Source organism: Hyaena hyaena, unplaced genomic scaffold, assembly GCF_003009895.1.
Source record: "Hyaena hyaena isolate Hyena2069 unplaced genomic scaffold, ASM300989v1 scaffold_68, whole genome shotgun sequence".
Classification (NCBI taxonomy): domain Eukaryota; kingdom Metazoa; phylum Chordata; class Mammalia; order Carnivora; family Hyaenidae; genus Hyaena; species Hyaena hyaena.
Window position 1 is genome coordinate 1,912,859 of NW_024080700.1, and position 24,004 is coordinate 1,936,862.

General features: G+C 45.1%; 1 protein-coding gene across 1 annotated transcript in view; it reads right to left on the minus strand.

Moving 5' to 3' along the window:
- Nucleotides 1–1,598, minus strand: part of NUP93 (nucleoporin 93) — a 103,372-nt gene extending 101,774 nt beyond the window's left edge. The window contains exon 1 of the mRNA XM_039232644.1: nucleotides 1,523–1,598. The gene's annotated coding sequence lies outside the window, so the exon portion shown is untranslated. The remainder of the gene's footprint in view (nucleotides 1–1,522) is intronic.
- Between the last annotated feature and the right edge of the window lie 22,406 nt (nucleotides 1,599–24,004).

Below are 24,004 nucleotides of genomic sequence, written 5' to 3' on the forward strand. Positions count from 1 at the left end.
AGGAAGCAAACCAAATGGATATTGAACTGCAAGCAGAAAGGTCCTGAGGCCAAAGCATGTCTGACTTGTGGAAAGGGAGGGCAGCAGAGTGGGAAAGTAACAGTGGGTCAGATTATGTAAAGCCTTATTGCTCACTAGAAGACATTTATCTTTAAATGAAATGGAAACCCACTGGTGGGTTTTTGCATAAAGGAGTGATACCATCTGACCTGTGTTTCAAAAGGATCCTTCTAGCTGCTGTGCTGAAAATAGGGCATGAATGCAAAGGCAGAAGAGGAGATACCAGATGGAAGACTATCTCAACAATCCAGGTGAAAGGTGGTGGTGACTTGGCCCAGGGTGGCAAGCAGTGGATGTGGAGTGAAAAAGAGAGCAGTCAAGGGTGACTCAAAGGTTACTGTCTAGACCTTTTATATTACTGAGATAGGAAACAAACCAAAAAACCAGAAAGAAGAGCAGTTTGGGAGGAGAGATGATGGGAAGCTTGCTAGGCCTACCCTGACAGGTTCAGTCTGAGTTCCCTATCATCCATCTCGGTAGGGAGAGAAAGGGGGCAGCTGGGTCGAGGTCGAGGGAGAAGCCCTCGCGGGAGATACAGAGGATCTGTTAGCCTGATACACAAGTATTTAAAACTATGAGCCTTGAATAGTAATTCACCATGAATGAAAAATCGAAATGTCCCAAACACAAATGCACAAAGAACAGCTGCAAGAAAAGCTATGATGACCAAGGGCACCCACTCAGGTTCCACAGACAGCACACAAAAGGTGATCCCTGTTCATGCTGAAAAGCAGTTCGGCCAAAACAAAAAACAAACAAAACCCCCCAAAATCTCACTTGACAGGGGCAAACCAGCGGATCTGTGAACGGGTGGTTCAAGTTCTGACCGAAGATCCCTGGGGTCCGTCCCATTAATTTTTCCAAGAGACCCAGTAAACGCAGGCATTGCTGCGAAGGCCAAGAAAGTGCAGGCCCCCTCCAGATTCTAATCTCTAGCATGTCCCTGCGGGCGGAGCAGCATTCCCCTGGATGCCCGTACAACAACACAGGCCAAGGGTTGGGAAAGGCTAATAGGGTGGACACCCCCACCCTTGGAGAGAGGGCTGGGTACATCCGCAGGGACGAGCGTGCAGGCGGAGTGCTGTGACGGAGAGGGGCGCCGCCGCAGCCTAGGGTGGGCTCGCGGTGCACGGCGGGGGGGGGGGGGGGGGGGGGGGGGTGTGGGCGTGACGCGCCGCTGCAGAGCGCCGCAGTGAGGAGGGCACTCAGGAGGCCAAAGCTCCGTGTTCAGAAAGAGAGCCGACAGAAGGCACTCCCAGGGCGCTGCCAGACACTACGACGGCGACGGTTCGACAGGGCGATGACTCGCCGGCGTCAAGCGTGCTCGGCTGCCAGACGGCGAACGGGAAGTGAGAGCAGCGTGGCTCCGAGCGTGGGGACCGGGCTCCGCCCAGCCTCGAGGTCCCGGGCTGGTTCAAGGACAAGCCCCGAGTGGGAAGGACACGGACACCGACACTCTTACCTGACACTGCAGCAATCTCAGCCGCTCAGGTCCCGGCAGCAGAACGCGGCCGCCGCTTCTCGCGCCGCTCGCCCGCGCTTCCTAATTGGCCGAAGTCGGCCCTCCCAGAAGCCTTCGCGCGGCGCGCCGCCAAATAAACTTTATGGAGACCCGCGGAGGAGAACAAGGACATGGGCGGGGTTCTGCCTGGGGCCTCGGGCTGAGCCGCCACGCCCCCTAGACCTTGGCTTTGCACTCACCCTTCCCTCCTGGTTAGAGTCGGCTGAGAGCGAGTGCACAGTCTCTAGTGCGGATTTCTGTTTATTGAGCGCCAGGTACCGGGGGCACAGTGGCGCTGGGAGCACAGTGGTGACCACGACAGACAAGATCCTTGCTGTAATGGAGTTGTCGAGCTAGTGGGAGAAACAAAATTACAATAAATACCTGTAAAGAGGGCTGTGACCAAAAAAGCAGGGTAATGAGAATGGGAACGCCTGTTGCGTCCCAAGGCCTCTCTGAAGAGGTGTTGTCTGAGCTGAAACCTAATGATGACGAAGGGTCAGTCTTGCGAAGTCTTGGCTGTAGGGCATCCAGGCAGACGAACAAGAGCGAAGGCTCCATGGGTAAACAAGCTTGGTGTGTGAAGAACAGGAATGTAAAATGGTACAGCCCCTTTGGAAAAGAGTATGGAGGTTCCTAAAATATTACAAACAGAATTTCCGTATGATCCAGCGAGTCCACCTCCGGGTACATACCCAAAAGAAATGAAGGTCTCAGAGAGGTATGCGTACACCCATATTCATAACAGCATCATTTACAACAGCCAAAACGTGGAAGCAACTCAAGTGTCCAGCGACAGATGAACGGATAACCAAATGTGTATATACATACACTGGAATATTATTCAGCCTTAAAAAGGAAGAAAATTCTGACCCATCCAACATGGATAAACCTTGAGGACATATTGGGGCGCCTGGGTGGCTTAGTCGGTTAAGCGTCCGACTTTCGCTTAGGTCATGATCTCGCGGTTCGTGGGTTCGAGCCCCGCGTCGGGCTCTGTGCTGACTGCCAGCTCAGAGCCTGGAACCTATTTCAGAGTCTGTGTCTCCCTCTCTCTCTGACCCTCCCCTGCTCACGCTGTCTCTCTCTCTCTCCTAGAAATAAATAAAAAAATTTAAAAAAAAAAAAAAACAACTTGAGGACACACTAATTGATATAAGCCAGTAGCAAAAAGAGTCATACTATGATTCTATTTACACTTTTAGTACTTAGAGTAGCCAAAATTATAGAGAGAAAGAAGCATAAGGTGGTTGCCAGGGATTGGATGGAGGGGGAGGAGTACAGTTTCGGTTTTAGAGAGTGAAATGTTGTGGAGGTAGAGGGTAGTGACAGTTGCACATTACGAAAACATTTAATATCCCTGAACTGTACACTTGAAAATGGTTAAGACAGTATATTTTTTAATGTTATGTGTCTTTAACACAAGAGTAAAAAAATTTTTTTTTATTTTTTTATGTATTTCTGAGAGAGAGAGGCAGTGTGAACAGGGGAGGGTCAGAGAGAGAGGGAGACACAGAATCTGAAACGGGCTCCAGGCTCTGAGCTAGCTGTCAGTACAGAGCCCGATGCAGGGCTCGAACCCATGAACTGTGAGATCATGACCTGAGCCGAAGTCGGATGCTTAACCGACTGAGCCACCCAGGTGCCCCATAAGAGTAAAAAGCTTTTGAAAGGATGTGGAGCACCTGGGACCATCATATACTGCTGAGGGGTTGGGACAACCCCTTTGGAAAACTCACAAAATATATGAAAGCTAAATATACATGTACTCCAGGTCCCAACAATTTTACATGTGCATATATGCATGTTGGTAGGATCCATCTTTCTATTTCCAGCATAAATATGTACACATTTTCACCAAGAGCCACATACAACAAAGTTCATAGCACCCTAACCCAAAAGTGGAAATGGCCCAAATGTCTGTTAACAGAAGAATGGATAAATTATGGTGCAGGCATATAACAAAATACTGCAGTAACTAAGAGAATGAACCACATCCACAAACAACAACATGAATGAGTCTCACAGGCATAATGGTAAAGAAGAGCCAGACCCAAAAGTAGGACTCCATTTCTATAAAGTTCAAATCAGGCAAAACAAACCTATGGTGGCAGATGTCAGAATAGTGGTGATTTGGAAGGGCGGAAGGGCTGTTGTCTGGGAAGGGAAATGAGAGACTCTTCTGAGGTCTGTTAATGTTCTGTTTCTTAATCTGGGTGCTGAGTGCATGGATGTATTCACTTTTTAAAAATTCATTGAGCTGCACATTTAAGATTTGTGCACTTTACTGCACATATATTATTCATTACACTACAATAAAAACGTAAAAAATAAAGTGAAATATTCCCTATACTGTGGAATGTTACATGTTTTGCTATCCAGAATTCATAGCATTTCCCCTCCCCCGACTGTTTGCAGTCTGGAACCTTGCTTTATTTCTTTGGGCTTCCCCCAAATCCCAAGCATGTGGTACTGTGAAGGAAAGCAAGAAATATTTCTTAAATGACAGACAAAATCCAGTGCCGCGATTGCCCCCTATTCTGAACTGCACTGCCAGAGATGGTTTCTTAGTGGGTGGCAGCGAATTAAATAAAGCTTCTCAAACTGTGGCTGAGTGATCAGCAATATTCTTCACGAGTCATTAAAAGCTTAAAAGGGAAGCTTCTCCCTCTGCACTTCAGATGAGTCTTTGAGATTTGTGTGCCTTACAAGATGAAATTATTTCTCAATAAAAAGATCAATACACTCCAAATCGAAGAAAAAGTGATTCACATCTAATATTGCACTTGAACTTTGCAACTAAGTCCTAAGCAGGGCAGGGCTGATCATCATCACATATTCTGTGAGGAACCTAAACTCCATGAGGATTAAATGACTCAACCAAGGTTACATAGGGATGTGGCAGACCAGGGACTATACTCTCTATTCTGGGAATGTCAAGGTCAATATTTCCTAGTTCAAGAAAGCTTCAGAGGTGATGTTAGAAGCTCCTATAATAGGGGTGCCTGGGTGACTCAGTTGGTTAAGCTCTTGATTTTGGCTCAGGTCATGATCTCATGGTTCGTGGGTTTGAGCCCCACATTGGGCTCTGGGCTGACAGTACAGAGTCTGCCTGGGATATTCTCTCTCTCTTTCTCAAATAAATAAACATTTTAGAAAAAGAAGAAGCTTCTATAATAATAACAGCTATCCAATGAAGTCCTTAAGTGGACTTTACTACTAATATCCTGAAATGGGATTGGAACAAATAACCGCATTTTATTTTTTTTTAAGTTTATTTATTTATTTTGAGAGAGGCAGAGCATGAGCAGGGGAGGGGCAGAGAGAGAGAGGGAAAGAGAGAATCCCAAGCAGGCTCTGTGCCGGCAGACACAGGGCTTGAACTCATAAAACTGTGAGTTCATAACTAAGCCAAAACAGAGAGTAGGATGCTTAACCGACTGAGCCACCCAGGCACCGCAATACCATATTCTCATTAACCAACAGCAGCTAACTATCAGAAGACATTGTGAGGGTAGTAGGATTTATTAAACATCTGGTTGTTTTATTTGTTATTAAACACACTGACTGTTGAGTGAAAAAACCCCATCCTACACATCTCTGCATTGCTGCTGTTTTAAAACAGCTTTGCAGACATCTATCAACTTTGTTTATGTCAAATTGTGCAATTTGTCACTGATGCTGCATTTGCCAAAGGAAACGTGAAAATGATTGACAAGGCCCCAGGGCTTCTCTCTCTTCCTTTTCAACATTCCAGATGTTTAAAAAAAAAAAAAAAAAGTTGGATCCACCCTCAGGAAGGCTTATCTGCGTTTGGGGTGGGGGTGGGGGTGGGTGGAAACATACCAAAGGAGCTGGAGGGGTACCGTTTCAGTTTCTGCAGAAACTTTGCCTCCAAGAGACCCTATCTTCTTGATTGGTTCAAATTACCCTCCATTTTCAATTGCTGCCTTTCAATGGAGCCATCTGTTTCAAGGCCCATCTGTTAGGGGCTCTGTTGTGGTTGATTATTAAATGTGTTTGCAGCTGGAGGGTCGGGGGAGGGGGACTTAAATCACAAAAGAAAAGTGTCTCCAAGAATGAAAGTAGGAAACAGAAGCAGACTTCTAGCCATTACCACTCTTAGAAAGCAGAAGACCTAATCCTTCGCCACAAACTCAGGAGAAAGCAAGTATCAGCTAACAAGTATGGGGAACAATAGTGGACGTGGGTGGCTTTGGGGCTTTCCACCATTCATTCTCTCTTCTTTAGTAACTATACCCAAGAACACAGCAGTTTACTTTGGGAGGGGATTACCTGTTTCACATTGTGGGTATTCTAGCAGGGAGAAGAATACCTACTAGGAAGTGTTGTTTTAAGGATTAAAGTAGTTAATATGCATTTAAGGCTTAAAGCAGAGTCTTGCATATAGCAGGTGCTCAGTAAGTGTTAACTGGTTTTATTTCTGGCGAGATATGTTGCCACAATACTCTAGAACTGAGTAGAGGCTTCCCTGACCCACCAGGAGAAGGCGGCATACTTACCAATCCCCTGCAGAGCATGACATTGCAATTTTCCGAAACTTCGCTTGTTTCCAAGCCCTGGAAGGCAGTGGCAGGTCATTTGCAGCTTTGGGTCCACCAGGGGGCGCTCAGTGAATAATGTTAATTGAGAAAAATCCCACATGACCTTACCTGCCTAGGGACCTCAGAATGGAGGCTCCGACCCCCCAAGTTATCAGCCATGTTCGAAGGTAGAACCTGAATTTCTCGAATAGAATTGGCACCCCTAGCATTTGACCCAAATATGCCCTCACAGTGGCGTGTGTGGCATGGTGTGGCTGGGCCAGCTGGTATACGTGTGGTCCTGGCAGTCAGCCAGTTCCTGGACACTGGAGGCATTTCCTGAAACTCTGGTATGGCCAAACTTTGTCTTGCCTTGCGAGATAAGACTGCTAAATGCTGGCCACCCAGCAGAGCTCAGGTAAGAGCTCAGGTTTACCATGCAGGTAAATGCCGGAGTTTACCTTTGTGAAAAACACTTACACACATCCACCAGGTGGCAGCCCATGGCTGATGGCTGTCTTAGATATCTCACCTTAGAGGTGCCTGAGTGTCTCAGTCGGTTAGCATCTGACTTCAGCTCAGGTAATGATCTCGTGGTCCGTGAGTTTGAGCCCTGCATTGGGCTCTGCGCGGACAGCTCAGAGCTGGAGGCTGATTCAGATTCTGTGTCTCCTTCTCTCTCTGCCCCTCCCCTGCTCATTCTCTCTCTCTCAAACATAAATAAACATCAAAAAAAAAAAATTGAGATGTCTCCCTTTAGAGTAGAAAATTAAAAATCATCCTTAGAAAGTCAAGACAGAGGGCACTCAAGTGAAAACAAAACTTTATTTCTCCATCTGGCTGATAATATTTTACTGGAAAACTTGTTTGCTTTTTTGATCTTTAAGTGTCTTCACAGAATTTTTGTTTTTATGATGCATTTGATTTTGTAGTATGAGAAATCTGATCTTGAGTTTTATGATTCAGCTCTACTGAAAGATATGAAAGGGAGAGTTTTTATCCAATATGGTCCCAATTTTTTAAATACGCATTTATTTTGAGAGAATAAGAGAGAGCATGTGTGGGAGAGGAGAGAGGGAGGGAAAAAGAGAATCCCAAGCAGGCTCCATGCTATCAGCATGGATCCCCACATGGGGCTCGATCTCATGAACAGTGAAATCATGACATGAGCTGAAATCAAGAGTCAGAAACTTAACCAACTGAGTCAGCCAGGCGCCCTGCCGATTTCTACAATCATCAGTTTCTTTGGTGTTTTTGTAATATCTAACCTGGCAAAAAGCAACTTTCCTGGATTTTTCCCCCTGAAATGTATTACTGCATTTAAATAAAATTAAAATATGTTCATTTCAATGCAAAGCCTTGTATAGAACAAACACTTAATCAATGTGTCAAATGAATGAAAGAAAGAAAAGAACCTGAGAACAGAAATAACTTTGGGGTTGTGAGCGTGAATGGGTTTGACTTAGCTCATTGGTGCATTTCACCAGCTGGCATCATTTAGGAAGGATATTTTGCCATTTCTTTTGCCAAAAAGGGCTCTTTGCTCCCTGCCTTCCATTCAGCAAGCCGGGCACATGGGTGTTTAAACAACCAGAGCGCTGCTCCTTCCTGGATTGCTGGATCAGAGTTGATTTATCTCTAGCTAGTGAATAATCTTAGCACCATACTTTACACCCAGAAGGGTGCATAATTAGAATATATTGAATTAACAGTTTCTCACTTCTCAGGGACAAGGAACACTGGAGAACCCTATTATAATAAAGGGAAAGTTAGGGAAAAGGAACTCCATATGCCAAAAACTTTATTTATGCTGTTTAATTTAATCCTGCCAAGAACCCTTTCAAAGCATCCCATGTTTCAGAAGAGGAAAGCAGGCTGAGTGGAAGAAGTTGCCCAAGGTCACGTAGCTAAGGAACCAAAAAAAAAAAAAGAAAGAAAGAAAGAAAAAGGATTTGAACCCAGACTGGTGTAATGCTGCAGCCATGGGTCTTGCCATGATTTTTTTTAGAACTGATTTTGGGGAATGAGGTTCTGCTGTTTAGAGACGAGTCAAGCAACACACCCCACAGCAGGGTCTTGGGTGAGACTAGAGAGGTGGGGGGTGGGGGGTCATGGCAGTGTAGACACAGCACACAGAAGTGGGCATCTGCTTGCATTTCCCCAGTCCTGGCCCTGTCACACCCCGCTGTGAATCAGGGAATAGGATTTCACCTTTGTCCCCTGAGGCGCTTCATTTCATTTCCAGTACCATTGTGGTTCCCAGGTATTCCCATGATGCCTTGGGGGAAAAGTCAGGAGATCTGAATTCTGTCTGTGGCCTGTTTGGGACAGGGGGACAAGACAGTTGCCTTCCGAATCTGGGAGTCAGTAATGCTCATCCAGATCCAACTGGCAGTGTACAGTGAGGCCCTACGAAGAGACAAGCGGAGGCTGTAGGAATGTTCCAGATTTCCAGATTTCTAAACTCCTTTCCAAGTAAGGTGTGACAGGGTAACTTCCTGAGAAGTCACATGATGGCTGGTTTGGGTTTTGGTTTGGTTTGGTCTTGGTTTGTTGTTGTCGTTTTTGGGTTTGTTTGTTTGTTTGTTTTGGTCACATCCATTGACCAAAGAATGAAAAGTTGACTCTCCTCCTCTCCCCAACCAAGAAAGTAGCCAAGAATTTGTATTTGATTCAATTGCACAAAACAAACGAAAAACAGTAATGATACCAACACCAACACCTATTGGCTTGAGCAAGAAAAGACAGCATTTCTCTGTCATATAAGAGAAGCCTGAAGAGAGGCCATTTAGAGGCAGTGGTGGCTCCCAAATCATCAAGGACTCAAGCTCCTTCTACATTCTTGCTCCACCATCCTTAGCATCCTGCCTCATAGCTCAAAATGGCTGCTTAAGCTCCAGCTCTTATGCCCAGGTTCCAGCTAGCAGGGAGGAGGACAGAAACCCGAAGGTGCACCTCATCCCTTTTAAGGATACATTTTTAAAGTTTTATATCCACTCCCACTTACTAGTCATTAGGCAAAACTTACTCATGTTGGCTACCCCTGGTTGGGAAATGTCTTCACTGGAGGTACATGTCCCAGATAATTGAGTCCTTATTACCAAAAAAAGAAGGAGCTATAGAGATTCGGGGAAAACCCATTATCTCTGACCCATCACGTCATGGATTCTTAAGTTCTGGTTCCTTGTTCCATGTGGCAAGTATGTGTGTATGTGTGTGTGCACATGTATTAAGAAGAATGTGGCCAGTGAGGGAATATACCCAAAGATGCACCATTATCTGGTAAAGATATGGTTAATAGGCAAAGATTCTTAGACAGAAAACAAGCCCTAATCAAAAGCAACAAAGACAATCAACAAACTGGTTTTCATCAACAATTAACATTTCTGATCATTAAAAGACACCATTAAGAAAATGAAAAGGAAAGCCACAGACTGAAAGGAAATTTTCCTAATACATGTGTATGGCAAAAGGTATGTATCCAGAATACATAAAGGACTTCTGAGGGTTAATGATAAGAAGCTAAGCTAATTTTTAAGTGGTCAAAAGACTTAAATAGACACTTTATGAAATACCAATGAACACATTTACATTTTTTTAAATGTTTATTTATTTTTGAGAGACAGGGAGACACAGAGTGTGAGCAGGGAAGGAAGGGACAGAGAGAGGGCGAGACACAGAACTCGAAGTGGGCTCCAGGCTCTGAGCTGTCAGCACAGAGCCTGATGCAGGGCTTGAACTCACAAACTGCGAGATCATGACCTGAACTGAAGTCAGATGCTTAACCGACTGAGTCACCCAGGGGCCCACCAATAAATGCGTTTTTAAAATGCCAGTCAACATCCTTAGCCATCAGAGAAATAGAAATAAAACCACAGTGAGATACTACTTCACACCCACTAGAATGGCTACAATTTAAATTTTCTTTAATGTTTATTCATTTTTGAGAGACAAAGAGAGACAGAGCTGGAGCAGGGGAGGCAGAGGGGCAGAGAGAGAGGGAGACACAGAATCTGAAGCAGGCTCCAGTCTCTGAGCTGTCAGCACAGAGCCTGACGTGGGGCTCAAACCCATGAACCATGAGATCATGACCTGAGCTGAAGTCCGCCCACTCAACCAACTGAACTACCCAGGCGTCCCTAGAATGGCTACAATTTAAAAGCCTGACAACATCCAGTGCTGGCAAGAACACGAAGGAACTGGAGCTCTCCTATTTGGCTGGTAAGAGTGCAAAATGCTACAACCGCTCTGGAAAACAGTTTGGCAGCCTGGAATAAAGGCCCAGCGATCCCACTGCTGGGTTTCTCCCCAGGAGAGAGGCGAGCATATGTCCACACAACGCCTTATACAAGAATGCTCATAGCAGCTTTCTTCATAACAGCCCCAAACTGGAAACAAATGTCTATCAAAGAACAGACAAGTTAATGGCGGCACATGCCTACAGTGGAGTAATACTCAGGAATATAAATGAACAAACTACTGATACGTGCAACAATATGGATGAATTTCAAACACGGCACTGAGCAAAAGAAGCCAGAGGAAGTACATGGTACGTGTTTCCGTGTACTTGAAGTTCATAGGCAGACACAGCCAGTGCGGGATGGAAATCAGAATGGCACTTGCTGCGTGGGAGAGGGCAGGTGTCCCAAGGGGAAAGAACGGGGGTGCTGGAGGACGGCCATGCTCCGCCTTGACCGAGGTGTGGGATACATGGGGGTGCGCATTCATCCAAACTCATCAAGAATGGTTAAGATTTGTGCATTTTACTGAATGCGAATGTAATTTTTTTAAGGTTATTTCTTTATCCTTGAGAGAGGGAGGGGGATAGAGAGAGAAGGCGAGAGAGAATCCCAAGCAGGCTCCACGCTATCAGCACAGATCCCGATGGAAGGCTCGAACCCATGAACCATGAGATCATGACCTGAGCTGAAATCAAGAGTCGGATGCTTAACCGACGGAGCCACCCAGGCGCCCCAACATGAATGTAATTTTATCTAAAAAACTGTGTGTGTGCGTGCATGTGTGTGTATGCATGCATGTGCGTGCGTGTCTCTGTGTGTATATGAATTGACATCCCTGACCTCAGAGATTCTGTTTCATGGAAATCAGGGAATTGGTATTTTGTGGCCCAGGAATTGGCATTTGTATCATTTCCCTTCCTCGGGGAAACTGGAGGGGGTCTGGAGGCCATGTGACTCTGAAGAGAGTGGCTTCCTGAGATCCAAAGGATGACAAGGCGGTGCCTGGACATTGGGGGAGGGGCCAGGGTCCACTGCACGCTGATCCCTGGAAGGGTCCCTCGAATAGAGGGGGCACAAGAATGCCTGGGGGTCTGGTACCTACTGCAGGGGCTTTGGGGGAGTAGGCTGGGCCCCATCGCAGAGGCCGGTGGTCAGTGCTGAGCACGGCTGGGAGAGCATCTTGGTGGCCAGCCCAGAGCAGCTGTAGCAGGTGGCCAAGGGAAGCACGCCCCTGGGAGTGACCTTGTGCAGCTGGAGGCATGGTGACGTCAGTGACCAGGGCCAGAGATCACAATAATCTCTAACATTTATGGAGCATGTTATCCCTGCTAAGAGCTTTACATGTATCTATTCATTTCACTACTCCCATTTTATAGATAAGAAAACTGAGACCCCAGTGTGGAGGAGGGGTTTTTAGCAACTTCCCAAGCTCACACGGTTAGCACTGGAGCCAGGATTTGAACCCAGACAGTCTGGGTCCAGGACTCATATCTTTACCCTCCATGCTGGCCTTGTTCCTCTACTGCTTCTATTCTTCATTGCTCTCCTGGACATCACGCACACTGCTGTAGCCAGAGGCAGGGGACGGAGCCTCAAAAGATGATTGAGAAGAAAAAAGATGATGGAGGTTAGATTTCTCGAAGACGTTGTGAGTGGGAAGTCACACCTCCCCCACCCCCACAGGGCCAGCCAGGTGAATGAGTGAAGCAGGCAGATGTGAGGCACTAGGGAGTAGTGGGGACTGTGGCGTGCACGCTTTAAGCAGGACACTGTTACTGAGATAGTCCCATTGAAGCCATGCAGTAACAGTGGTTCAATGCTCCTGGGTCCCAGATTTTTAAAGATTTTGATTCTTAGAGTCCACTTCCCAGCCAAAGGAAACATGTGCGGGTCTGATGCAGCTCGGGGCTGTGAGTTGTAAAACATGCTCCCTCCTCCGTGCTGGGTCTCTTGCAGCAGGACGGATAGCACACCAGTGTCCGTCAGAAGATCAGGGCTCAGCCTACTAAGGATGAGGTTATTTAATCCCTTCGGAGCCCACCCTAACCTGCATCCTGAACCTGAACTTTGTGAGGCGCCAAGAGAGTCCCACGCTGCCCTCCTGTCTGTGTGCACCTATCTTCCTGACACACCATAGCTCCACCCCAGCTCACTACCCACCCCCTCAGCAGCTCCTTTACCCCCTGCCAGCCTTTTCCAAAGGCCCATAAATCTGCCAAAGCTCAGAACAATCTTCCCTCTGCCTGCCCCTTGCCCTCCCCCCATCCCCTGCAGCTCTTTGACTGATTTTTTTGTTTATGTCTTAAATTCCATTTGAGCCATCATGTGGCCCCATCTTTCATCTCGTTCCATATCTGGCTGCAGCCTGAGCTTAGGCGTTCGTGGGCTTTGCAGCCAGATATGAAAAGAGGAGAGATTCATTTCCTGCCTCCCGCCTCTCCAACCCCAAATCTTCCAGTTTAATCCAAGAGCTCTGAAGATTTGCTTTCACCTCAGAGATGCTCCTTATGAAAACTCACGCATCAATAAGTGTCAACAAAGGTCTCAGGATGCGGGATGTGGGTGTTTGGGTGTTCCACGCCCCCGACAGGTCATCATCATCTTGTAGCTGACACCGCGGCCTCTGCCTCCCCTTAAGATGCGCGGCAGGTTATGTCCCACTCCCAGGGCAGCCGGGGTCTAACAGATGTGAGGGAGCAGAAGCTCATGTCCTGCCCATAGCTGGATAAGTCAGTGGTGTGAGTTTCACTCTGGAGCACCCTGGTAGAAAAGGTCAGGCTAGAGAGTCCCTGACCACACATCCTTGCTCTGCTCTTTCCTTCCTTGTTCTGCTTCCCTCTGTCCTTCAAGAAGTCACGTGCACAGAATCCTTGCCCGCAGCTCTGCATCTGAGAAACCTAAGGGCAGAAGAGGATCCATGCTAGGCTAAGCAGGGAGCAGGGCAATACCTAAAACAGAATGGCAAGACATTCCTGTACTCTATCACTAAATGTAAGACATTTAAATCCAATAATCAGTGTAAAAAATTAAAGTCTAAATTTTCCAACAATAAGGAATAATAGGCTCAATAAATTACAGCACAAGCTTCTGATGCGTATTGAGCCATTATTTGCAGTGCCGTACTCTGTACAAAACATTGACATTAACGAAGTTGGGGGTGGGGGTGGGTACACAGAGGTTCATTTTATTATTTGCTCTACTGTTCTAGATGTTTGCAATTTTCCATAATTGTTATAGAAAATGGATGAAGAAAATGCTTCGAATATTCAGTGATATTTGAAAATTATTCACGCTGTGTTGTTAAGTGGAAAAACTGGCTGATAGTACTAGCCCAACTATTTAAAAGAGTAAATCTACATGTGCATTTTAATTTTTCTAATTAAAAATTTTTTAATGTTTATTTTCGAGAGAGAGAGAGTGAAAGAGAGAGAGTACATACACACACGCACACAGGCGCACACCCACGCACATGACGCAGGGGTGGTGGGGGGAGAGAGAGAGCGAGACACAGGATCTGAAGCAGGCTATGTGCTGACAGCAGAGAGTTCAATGCAGGGCCCAAACTCATGAACCCCGAGATCATGATCTGAGCCAAAGTCAGATGCTTAACCAACTGAGCCACCCAGGCGCTCCAGCATTTTTTACGTATTAAGAAATCGAAATATGCATACCCAGTGACCCAGCAATTCCACTTCTAAGTAGAGAAACAAGCCCAAGAAGGAGATGGGTAAATGGCCTAAGTGTCTATTAATAGACAAATGGCTTTTTAAATGACTATAATAATTCTTTGCAATACTAGGTAGCAGATAGAAAGAAAATTACTAGCTGACACTTGTAAATACTTAGGCACAATGATCTCACCCTATAATGTTCACACTATAAGCCATTTTATAGATAATGCATAGACAAATTAAGAGACTTGCCCAAAGTTCATTGGCTCAGTGGTGGTCCTGGGGTTTGAGCCCACATGGCAGTCAGCCTGGCTGAACAGCCCATGCTCGTAGTCACTGCACTACTTAAGAATGAGACGGTCCCTTAAGTATTAACAAATTTATCAGCTCTAACATTTATTTGTAGCACCTCTCATGCCAGGAACTACTTTTAATAATTGATATGTATTATCTCATCTGCCCTCATAGCAACTCTTCGAGGAAGTGAGATACTAACTACTAATAGCTTTCTTTCACAAAGGGGGCGGTTGAAGCACAGAGAGGTTAAGTAGCTCAGCCAAGCTCACACAGCTAGGAAGTGGTAGAAACAGGATTCGAATTTATGTAATCAACTTCCAGAGCCTCCGCTCTCAACCTTTTGCCCTAAATCATTAAGTCACACAGTCGCACATCAGCATGGGTGACACAGTACAAACGAATTTAAAAACTACAAAGCAATATATTTTAAATTATATGTGTAAGTATATAGAAAAAAAGCACGTATGAGGTGAAAAAAAGAAAAGGCAGCCACAAAGCTGAATTTGCAATATAAAATATAATTCCAACTAAAAATAGGTCTCTGCATCTCCAGGTATATACAGAACAGTCTGGAATGATATTTATTACTCTGCTGGAGTGGTCGTCTGGGAGGCAAGGGCTGGGGGGAAGGGACCAGGAGTGGAGCTGGCTGTCTAAGGGGACCCGAGACCTATCTGTAATGTGTTAATTTTTCACAAGAAGAATATATCCGTGCATTATGCATAATTAAAAATTAATAATGTCAAAAATAGACTACGCGGATAGACACTAAAATGTGAGCGAGGGCCATCTCTGGGTGTGAGATTTTCTTAGTTCCGTACTGTATAAATTTTCTACCACTAGGAAATACATGACTTCGGCAATCGACGTGAGAGGAGGAAGGAAAGGAGGAAAAAAAGAAACTAAAACATCTTTATTGCCTCCAGATATGCTTCCCCCTCGCCCCGCCTCCTCCTTCTGGTCGATCCCGTTCATTCGCTCAGGCCCCACCAAGGCTTCCTGGTCTGCAGCCCCTCTTCCCAGAACAGGTTGCTCCCCGCTCGGTGATCTGTGAGCCCCTTGGTGGCACAGACCACATGGGCCCGTGTGAGGTGGACGGTGAGGCGTCTGTCACCTGCGCCAGGCTCTGAGCTTCTCCAGGGTGGGCCTTCTGCTGGCCTTCGCCCCCCCAGCAGGCTCCTCCCACCCACACGTTGGGCCAGGCCCTGGGCATCAACAAGCACCTGGTAGACTACACATTGTTCAGGGTCCTTCAAAAGAGAAGAGAGGCGGGTCCTTCATGGTCACCTTTCCCTCCTCACCTGGAGCTCCTGGTTCCTCTCATCCCCAGTGCCTCCAGGAGTGCATTGCCGACTCCAGCTTCCTTCTCGCTCAGCACCTCCTGTGTGCCCGGCACTATTTGGGGCACTGGATTGGCCCACAGTGACGTGCCTATGAGTGACAGAGACAGAGCTTGGCACCAGCCTTCAGAGACCGCATCCAGCACTGACCCCAGAACCTCAGGCCCTAGAAACATCAGTGATTCAACTCGCTTTTGTTAGAACCACCCAAGCAATCTCATTCCTTGGCACTCATTCTCCACCGTGGGTATTCTCAAGTCCAGGGCTACTCCCCCACTGCTGCCTTTCATTGTTCCTGTGTCTTCCTTGACGGAATAAACCCTCCAGGTACCGAGCAGGGGAAATATAGGTCAGATCTCATCTGAGCCTATAAAACCGAGACGTGAGATTATTATATTGCTTCACGGACTAAGCAAAAAAGATTGAACATGTTTCCCATAATTTTAAGACATTCTTTACAATAACTGTATGATGGCTTATAAATGGTTTCCTTCAAATAATGTACTTATTTCTAAAGAGGGAGATCTTTAATTTGGAAGTCCGCCTTGTCTGCCTTATTGCTCATGTATACACCCTGTCAATAAATGTCTGCAGTAAGCAAGAATTTTTCCATTAAAAGAAGTCCCTGCTTTCACAGAGTGGCGCATTCTGTGATGAGGAGATAGACAATGTGTCAAAAAATATGGGAGATTAGGCAACAGTGGCTCAAAAATAAAGCTGGGAAGGGGGACGGGGTAGGTTTCAGAGGGGGAGGGGCTGAGTGAAGACTTGGAGAAGATGGGGGAAGGGAGCCGGTCTGAGAGAGCATCCCAGGCAGGGGGTGGGGGCAGGGGGGAGCAGGATGTGCAAAGACCCCCAAGACAGAACATTCTTTATGCTCATGAAGAGCAGGACTGAGCAGATGCAGCTGATGGGTTGATGGGAGAGGGTCACGTAGGGCCTTGTGGGCCAATGTGAGGACTTTGGCTTTTATTCTGAGAGAAAACGGTGAATCACTGGGGGGCTGGAGAGAGGAGTGACACGTCCTACCAGAATGTGTCTGGCTGCTGTGTTACTGATAGACCAGAGGCTCCCTCTCTTGAATTCTCTCCAAGTCTCTTGAAACTTTGCTGTTACTGCTATTAAAGATCATCTGTATTCACAGTTGTGCAACTGGGCTTCTGCCCAAGCCTGAGCCCTGAATAATCATGGTCTCTGGGCCCAGATGGACAGGAGGTAGCACAAACCTGGAATCTGAATCTTGGGGATACCCACCATCCTCAAGGTCAGACAGCAGACTGAGTCATCACACCGACAGCTCTGACACCCCTGACGCTGAGGTGTCCAGACCTGCTTGCTGTAATAGTCACTGTCAACTGCTAACATTCACTAAGGCCCTACCTGAGGCCTACTTAGTTTCAAATTTCAGATGAATTTGGAAAACACTGCTTTAATACAAGAAGCCCCCATTTTATGGCATTCTAGATATGTCTAATTATCTCCAAGTGTACTATGCAATTCTCAAAAATGTCTTCACAAAATGAATTCAAATGCACTTGGTCACAAATTATAAACACACCAAACACGACCTTTAGTAGTAGGGAAAGTGGGGGCAAAAATTCAAACTAAGACCTCAGGAAATTGGCAGATCGCTGCTTATACCAGCTCCTGATATCTCCAAACTACTTTCCGAAGGGCTTGTCTGTCTTAGCTGTGAACTTAGAACTGTTTTCTAGCATCTGAGGAAAGCGAGTCAAATTGTGTTAACCTTTTGATGGGCTGGTTGTTTGTGTAGTAAAACTGAATGGACTAATGAAACCCCCTCCACCTTGCAATGCACAAAATGACCACCAGGTGACAGCAAACACCCAGGAAACGAAGTCCATACCTTTATAAAAAACTAAGAGTACTCAGATTTGCAGATTTCAGCTGGGATTAAAGACACTGCGAGGAAGAATACTCAGAATTCTAAGGAACCATAGCTAAATTATATTGTTGATTTTTAAAAAATGTATCTGGCTTTCAACCTGCTTATGATTTCCACTCCCACCTCCACCCTTGATTTGCATCTTCATGTTAAGGAAGCACTTACCAGGTAAATGAATTAATGAATTAAACCAGTTCCCAACTGGGGATTGTTTCTGTCCCCAGAGGACATTTGGAAATATCTGGAAATATTTTGGGTTGTAACAACTAGGGAAGTGCTACTGGCATCTAGTAGGTGGAAGCCGGGGATCCATGGGACAGCCCCTACCATCAAGGTCAAAATGTCCGTGGTGTCCAGGCTGAGACACCAGGATTAAATCAACAAACAATGAAACCTCACCCTTGATGAAGTGAGACTGGGGCACCTTAGGTGTCCCCACTCTGTAGCCGGGCCCTTGGCCCCAGGTCTGTCAGGGAGGAATCAGTCAATAATGCTGTAACACTGAATTGTATGAAAACAAGAGAAAATAGATCTTATCACTGCCCTAAAGGAACTGACAACTTGTGGAGGCTGAGATCTCAGATGCCTACATGGCCAGGAGGCTAATAAAATGGGGTGAAGTGGACCAGAAGACAAGAAAATGGGGTGGTGTCTATGGCAGCTTGCAGAATATGTTTCTTAAGCTGCTGGCTCAGCCATGCAGTAGAGTGGACTCAATGCTCCTGGACCTTCAGCCCTGGGGAATGAAAAGGGGTGACATTTGGGCCCTCCTTGAAAGATGAGCAGAATTTGGGTAGATGGAGGGGAAACGGGCCAGAATTAGCATTCCAAATAGGAATACCCCAACTGGGCATTGCAAATTGGCCAAACTGGTCCTCTGACTTCTCCACATAATTTTCCCCCTCTTTCTTTTTTTTCTTGTAATACAATTTATTTTTACTGTAGTAAAATATACATAACATAGAATTAACCATTTTAACCATTTTTCTGTGTACAATTAAGTGGCATTGAGAATATTCACAATACTGTGCACCAGTTTCCAGAGCTTTTTCATCTTCCAAAACAGAAACATGGTATCTATTAAACAATAACTCTCCATTCCCCTTCTTCATCTACCCCACTCCCCCTGGTAATCTCTATTCTATTCTATGTCTTTATGAGGTTGACTACTCAAAGTACTCTTTGTAAGTGGAATTATATAATATTTGTCTATTTGTGTCTGGCTATTTCAGTTAGCATAATGCTGTTGAGTTTCCACATGATCTTTTAAAAACCTGGATATCATACGTAAAAAGCTCATTTTCTGATCTGTCCTGAGAATTTGCAAGGTCTGGCCACACGGAACCCACATTCTACAGCACAGTGGGCTGGAGCTGAGATGTGACGGCCCTTCAGAGAGGTACTCTGAGGACAGCATTGGGTCAGGAGTGGGGAGCCTTTTGAGTATTTACCTACCTTGTGACCTTTGTTTATGTCTCAGTTTTATTTCATAAACAATTGCTCTTAATTCCAGAAGAAATGCATGAACCCTTTCACTTATCAAAACCAGAATGTAGGTAAATCTAAGGGCTCTTTGGTCTTTCAAAGCATTGGGTTAGTATTCCTATTTGTTATTGTCAAACTTTAAAACCCATGTTAATCTGGTGGAAAGCCACACATCTTTTTCGTAATAATATCTACCACTTATGAGCACTTCTATATGCTGAGCATTGTTATTAAATCTTCATAGTCTCATTTGATGGATGAATACACTGAGGCTCCGGGAAGCTAAATATCTTGTCCAAGATCACACAGGTGGTAAGTGGCATAAGCCAAAAATAAAACCCAGGGCTGGCTTACTCCATGACCCACATTTCCCCCTGAGCCTTCCTGTGTCATGGCCATTGGTGAGTGGTCACAAAAAGCATCCTTCTGTATCACACCAGGAAGCTGTAGAAGAGAAAGCATTTGTTGATGTGAGCCATTACAGGAAGATGTATTCCATCATAAGCCACTGGGCACTCTTCCTGTTGAATGGAGATGCCCTGAAAAGAGGAAAATACTGTCAGTGCTTTGGCAAAGAGGTTCCTATTTAATTCAGCCTATCTTTGCACACTTTTGGGAAGAGACAACAGATGGGGAAACCGAGGTCCCAAGAGCAGAACCAAGTGACTTGAGGTCAGGCCCTCCAAAGGTGGGTAAATCCAAAAGAGGACACTGATCTCCCAGTGTCTGTTCCCTTGTGCATCCCTACTGGTCTAGCTTGTCTGTACTTTCCAGACCAGAGCTGCAGCTCAGTTACAAGAATCAAACAGCCCAACTCAGACTGGCTTCAGTGAAAGAATGTAATCATGTATTGGCTTGCTTGACTGAAAATCCAGGAAAATTCTAAGCAGTCCCATGGGCTGTGGGTACCCCAGCAACACATCAGGACTCTCTCCAGTTCTTGCCCACCCCCCACCCCAGTCAGCTTCACACTAAGATGCATTTTCTCCCTGTGGTGGCCCCAGCAGCAGAGCAACCTCAGCAGAAACAGAATTCACTCTGATTGGCCTGAGCTGGATCACATGACCATCCCTGAACCCATAACTCTGGCTCTCCAGGACAGGGTCATGTATCTATCCGTGGGGTGAGGCGGGAGGGTCTGCACTGGGAGTTGAGGGTGCCAGTACTGGAAGGTGTATGTTGCAACTTTACTTGCTCATTACAATGTTACGAATGATTTCTTTGCTGAATTGGATAATAGTTTCAAATACTAGAAGATTCTTTTCCCTCAATTCTTCATGCTACCCATAATAGAGCGGCTACTGTATCACTTTTTTAAGTCTAGGCAATCAATAAACAATAAATCAAGCCCTGGTTTTCAGTGTTTGCCAATTTAGGCAGTGTAAACATTGCCCGATTTCAAGCCATACATTTCGGTCACTGAGCACACAGTTGGGCAGAGGGGCACAGTAATACACCCCTGTGTAGTATTTTCATCAATCAGACACAGTAGATGTAAAGTATCTCAAGAATATCAAGGATTAGTCAGTTAATGGCCAGTGAGACAAACTGAGCCAAGCTTGTCTCTCTGTGGCCTAAGAATGATTCTGCACTTTAAAAGAGTTGTTTAAAGAAGAAGAAGAAGAAGAAGAAGAAGAAGAAGAAGAAGAAGAAGAAGAAGAAGAGAGTACACAGCAGAGGCCCTATGTGGCTTTCATCCTACTCATTAATGAAAATGAAAAAATGAACCTGCATTCATATTTGAACTGTATTTACTCCTCGAGTGCAAGCTATTGATTGGCTACAGAGATACAACAGTTCGGCAAAAATCAGTGAAAGCATTTTGTGATAATCAGTAGACTATGGATGCCACAGAGTATGGTGAAGAGTATTGGATATTTTGTTATTTTTTTCTAAATTGTGTGCTATGTATTCTTTATGTCATTAAAATTTATAATAATAAGTCAGGGCACCTGGTGGCTCAGTCGGTTGAGCGTCCGACATCGGCTCAGGTCATGTTCTTGCGGTTCCTGAGTTCAAGCTCCACACCTGGTTTGCTGTTGTCAACCTGTCAGTGCAGAGCCCCCTCTGGATCCTCTGTCCTCCCCTCTCTGCCCCTCCTCCACTTACACTCTTCCCCAAATAAATAAACATAAAAAATGAATTAACTTTATAATAAATGTATGTATTCATGTGTATGAATGCATTTTTTTTTCCTGTGGGGAACTAACTGGTCATTAAACATTTACCAGCATATTCCTGAAGTTATATCATTTCATGATAGGAAGGGTTAATATTCTTAAGATGTCTGCTCTCACTCTTTCTTTGCCATGCGAGGACACAGTGAGAAGGCAGCTGTCTGCAAGCCAGGAAGAGGACTCTCACCAGAACCCGATCGTGCTGGCGCTCTGATCTCAAACTTCTGGCCTCCAGAACTGTGCGAAAATAAATTTTTGTTGTTTGAGGGTGGGAAAAAATCTGCCTTCTCCAAATTGATCTGTAGATTCAATGCAATTCTGAACAGAATCTACAGGAATTTTTCCATGGAGCTATAATAAGGTGATTCTAAAATGTATATAGAAGTGGAAAGAGCCAGGGATAGCCAGGATATTTCTGAAGAACAGCAGGGATTTGGGAAGAGAGGCATGGGGAGACATCAGGGCTTATTATAAAGTTTTAGAAAAAGAAGGGCGCCTCGCTGTCTCCATCAGAAGACCATGCAACTCTTGATCTCAGGGTTGTCAGTTTGAGCCCCCCATTGCGTGTAGAGATTGCTTAAAAATAAAATCGTTGTTTAAAAAAAGAGAGGGCTCAGAAATGGATCCACATATCTATGGAACTTTGGTACTTAACAGAAGTGACGAGTCAGGTCAGTGGGAAATAGAAGGAACATGCGATAAATGGACCCACTTACTCACCAGGAAAAAGATGAAATTGGATACTTGTCTCACCACTATATACAGACATCCTATTCCAGATGGATGAAGGACTTCAATTTAAAAACAAAACTTTAGAAGATATATCTTAGGTATTTTTAGGTATTCAAATCTCTTTCAGACTTCACAGTAGCAAAAGACTTCCTAAATGAGCCACAAAAGAACAGATTATATAATAAAATTTGATAATTAAAAAAATTTTTTAATGTATTTTTATTTATTTTTGAGAGAGAGAGAGAGAGAGAGAGAGCGTGAGCAGGGGAGGGTCAGAGAGAGAGAGAGGAGACACAGATCCAAAGACAAACCCCAGGCTCTGAGTTGGCTGTCAGCACAGAGCCCGACGCAGGGCTTGAACCCACAATTGTGAGATCATGACCTGAGCTGAAGTCGGACCCTCAACCGACTGAGCCATCCAGGCGCCCCTAAAATTTGATAATTTTAACTAAAACTAAGAATGTACGCCCATCAAAGACTCAGACAAAGGATGAATTTCAAGACTGTATTGTTGGGAGCCCTTTGTGAACTCATAAGTTGAGAAAGAACTCCTCGTGAGGTTAAGGTAAGTCACATGGACTCTTACCATCAGATGGCTACCCCTATCCACCCCCACTCAATTGTTTCTGCTTGAGCACCAACCCCCAAGGTACCTTGTTGATTGGTATTCGGAGTGACTCATTCTGGCCTTGATATGCTGATTGCACTTTGTGAAGGAACTTACCATAGGAACTTCTTTTGTGGTATGGGAGCAACATTGCGTTCCTGAAAGACCTGTTTTTCTTCATACCTCCCATTAAGCGATAAACAGGCTATTGACCCCTACTCACAAAGAACTAACTTTTGCCTTTACTATGCTAATGCCACCTCTGGGCTGTTTCCCATACCCTTTTGCATATCAATATTCTGGAGAATCTTTACTGAAAGAATTTATCATCAGAATGCCACTTCTGTGCCGGCCCCCAAACACTAAATCATAAAATAAAGTTGAGTCTCAGACAGTGCAGAGAGGCCTGGCTGGTGACCAGAAAGAATCTCTTGCCTCCCTCATCCCTCCCTCACCGACACCGTCCATCCTTCAGGGACCCCTGGACCTGGCCGGAGCTGGACTCTGGCACTGTATGATGAATGCCTATAACATAATAAGAAGGATACAAACAACCCATGGAAAAATGGGCACAAATGGAAAGTAATGAAGTGACTTTAAAAAAGAAGAAAGAAAACCTACAATGATAGGGGTATGTAAAAGGACTCAGGAGCCAACCAAAGGAGCTCTCAGTGGCCAGAGCTGGGACAATTTGAGCAACAAAATAAATAAAGTGATACTAGATTCTAACCCAAAGTACAAAATAAATATCCACAAACCCATGCTGATATAAGTAAAAAATAGAACAAACAAATACGTAGAAAAGAAACAAATCTCCTGGGTGGAATTCCAAATAATTTATGTAGATACTTGCTCTTGTGGAGCTCAACTTCAAGTACAAAGTGGCTTCCTTCCAAAAAGTATGGTGTGGAGATGGGGGCAAAAAAGAACAACCTTACAGTGGAGACACCTGACAAATGTTACCTTGGCCAGGTGGTCAAGGTCAACACCAACAGTGGTAAGTCATGTTGATAATATTATACTCTTGATAAGATAAGATAAGATAAGGAACTCTGTGGTCCCCATCTATCCCCCTAAGAAACCCCCCCATGCCCAAATTGATAACCCTAGTCTAGTAATGAGAAAAACAGCAAATTCCATAGAGGGAACACCCCACAAAACACCTGATCAGTACTCCTCAAAACTGTCAAGGTCATCAAAAACAAGAAAACTCTGAGAAACTGTCACAGTCCAGAGTTGCCTAAGGACACTTAATGGTTAGATGCAACGTGGTATCTTCCCTGGAACAGAAAAAGGACAGCAGGTAAAAATTAAGGAAATCTGAATACAGTACAGATGTCACCTGTTTTCTTTTTTTTTAATGAGCATGCGATACAGACAGGTATTTTTCAGAAAAAGAAACACATGGCAATAAGCATGAAGACATGTTTCATACCATCAGTG